Raw genomic sequence first — 2,501 nt, 5'->3', positions numbered from 1 at the left:
AAAAGACCTGGACTACATAAGACCTGGACCTTCAACTTTTCATGAGCTTCTTTCACAGTCTTTCCACCCTTTTTCTTTCTCCAATTATGTCCATCCTTTCTAAAGTACCTCAAAACTAAAAAACTTCATACAGTTTTAAAAATAATTAAATTCAGTTAAATGAACTCAAGAAGGAAAATAATTAAATTCAGTTAAATTAACTCAAGAAGGAGAATACTTCAATTTTGAAACACATTGTTCAGCATCTAAATAATATGATTAATTCAGGCCAAAATGTTCATCAACACCAAGTTGCACAAATATGTCAAGGAAAATCAGTTTGTGAATGCTTCCTGGGCAATTCATCTAATCCATATATCAAAAGTATATATTGGTACAGTAACCATACTTGGTGGTATGTTGTGAGGTTCTGAAGTGATTTGAAACATCTGATAATTACAAAAAATTTCACAAATTTCTGCATGTCACAACCACGGATGCTGGGCTTCAAATTGTAATTGCTGAATATCTGCAAATTAATACCAAGGCGTTTGGTTAACTATTTCATCATGAATTATATCACATATAGAATACAATTTTCAGGCAAGCTTGTAAAATCAAATCATGGCCTTAATTCAATAAGGAATATTTACCGTTGACAGCCTTTTATTCTAGACACAATTTTTATTTAAAAACAATTTTAAAAATAATATCTACAAACCTCTATTTGTGCACTTAAAACTAAAGTCTAACCTAATTCTAAAATTTTACAAAGTAATTAACACTAAGAAGGAAATTTTATGAAGGAAAAAGGATAAAAAATGCAAGGTTAACACAGACCCACGCTTAGAACACTACCCTCTTGGACTGGGCAAACAAAACTGACACAATTCTAAACAAACTATCACAATTCACTTCTATTTACAAATTTGCACAACTCAGCTGTATTACTCTAGCTTAAATNTGCCAAATGGCCATCAACCCTCCAAATTCAAGTTTCATGAAAGCCAACAAGTCAAAAAACACATATTAATTCAATCAAAATCAAGTAGGAAACAATCAAGATCAACAACATCTCAGATTTCACCTCACAAGAAAAGTGTTTGCACTCAACCGCTNAATGTGTATTGGCTTGTATATATCACTCAGCAAAACATGACAAAGCACAGTTCATGAATTTGAAAAGCTTCTAACTAGCATCACTTAATCCAAGNCACACTCNAAATCACTAGGANTTCATCTCAGCTTGTANTGTGGTCAGGTTGGGGGTAGGNTTCAGAAAAGGAATTCAAAGCTATGAACCTGTGAGCATGAGAAAGCAAGGTGGTAGTATGAAATTCAAGTGCATTTTCAGCTCAAGTAATTCTATGACCCACTCTTCTTTTTTACATCTTTTTCTTTCCTCATTTTTTTTCTTTTTGTATGATTCAGACCACTTTTTCTTTCCTCATTTTTTTTTCTTTTTCAGTCATTTCAGACATTGTTTTAACACTCAACCAATTTTGATATTTTTTTTTCAAATCAGCAACTGCACATGCACCTTGACCTTCTTATACTCACAAGTTAGGTAATTCATGGTTTTTCAGGTCTCTTGGCTTGTAACAGGGTAATTAAAGAAGGAAAGGTCAATTCAAGCTCAAAAAATCAGGTGCAATGGCAAAATATCAGGGTGAGTCATTTTTGGCTAAGTGGCTGGAACAAAAAGGGCCTAAATCATATCTAGAGTGCATCCAAGGCCAAGCATACCAAAAAGAATCAGTGCAAATTCCGAAATGTAACCCTCCATGCATGCAATCACACAAAAATGAAGAATTAAGGCTCAAAGTCTCTCAGGGGTTCATATTTGTCAAAACTGAAATGCTACTTCTCTATCATGGAAAAACTACTTAACTCAATTGAATCAAAATGCAAAAAAAGACCGCTAGAAATCATCTACTCAAATTTAGATCTAATGACACACTCAGCAATCTCAAACTAAAAGAACCACAACTTTCATCATGTCAGTCCGCAAAAAGTAAGCAAAGAGTGAAACAAAAGTACCTAGAAGAACTACTAAAAAAACTAAACAAAATACTAAGACAACTCTTTTTCGGACATACAAATTTTCACAACTGAAACAGAAGCTAAATACAGAAACAGAAAACAAAAAATTTTGCCAAATTTTTGTCAAACAAAAACAGATAACACAACACCGAAAACAGAAAAACAAAAAACATGTGAAAAAGACATGTGGGCTACCAGCAGACAGTTATTCCACAAAAGGAACAAAAAAAAATTAAAATCAAAAACAAAAATTAAAAATGGATAAGGAAAAAGAAATCTTATTCAATCCAGAGGCTGTTTCTCCTAAAAGTTCTTTAATTGGTGACCATTGACTTTAATGTCTTCTCAGGTTCTGATTTTCTGATCTCTACTGCGGGAATACTTTGACCACTGTATATAGCCTTTCCCACTTTGATTTGAGTTTGCCTGCAATAAGTTTCATCCCGGGATATAACAAACATAATCTAAGAAGAAAATTG

At 33.0% G+C, this 2,501-nt stretch overlaps 1 long non-coding RNA gene across 1 annotated transcript in view; it reads right to left on the bottom strand.

The window, feature by feature from the left end:
• Window positions 1–28: 28 nt before the first annotated feature.
• The window catches only part of LOC111241089, a 5,940-nt gene continuing 3,467 nt past the window's right edge, over window positions 29–2,501 (bottom strand). Inside the window, exon 3 of the long non-coding RNA XR_002666875.1 lies at window positions 29–2,448. This is a non-coding gene — a long non-coding RNA (uncharacterized LOC111241089). The remainder of the gene's footprint in view (window positions 2,449–2,501) is intronic.

The sequence above is a fragment of the Vigna radiata genome, unplaced genomic scaffold, assembly GCF_000741045.1.
Source record: "Vigna radiata var. radiata cultivar VC1973A unplaced genomic scaffold, Vradiata_ver6 scaffold_7, whole genome shotgun sequence".
Taxonomy (NCBI): domain Eukaryota; kingdom Viridiplantae; phylum Streptophyta; class Magnoliopsida; order Fabales; family Fabaceae; genus Vigna; species Vigna radiata.
The sequence above is the reverse complement of the archived record's forward strand: the minus strand, read 5'-3'. Positions and strand labels throughout refer to the sequence as shown.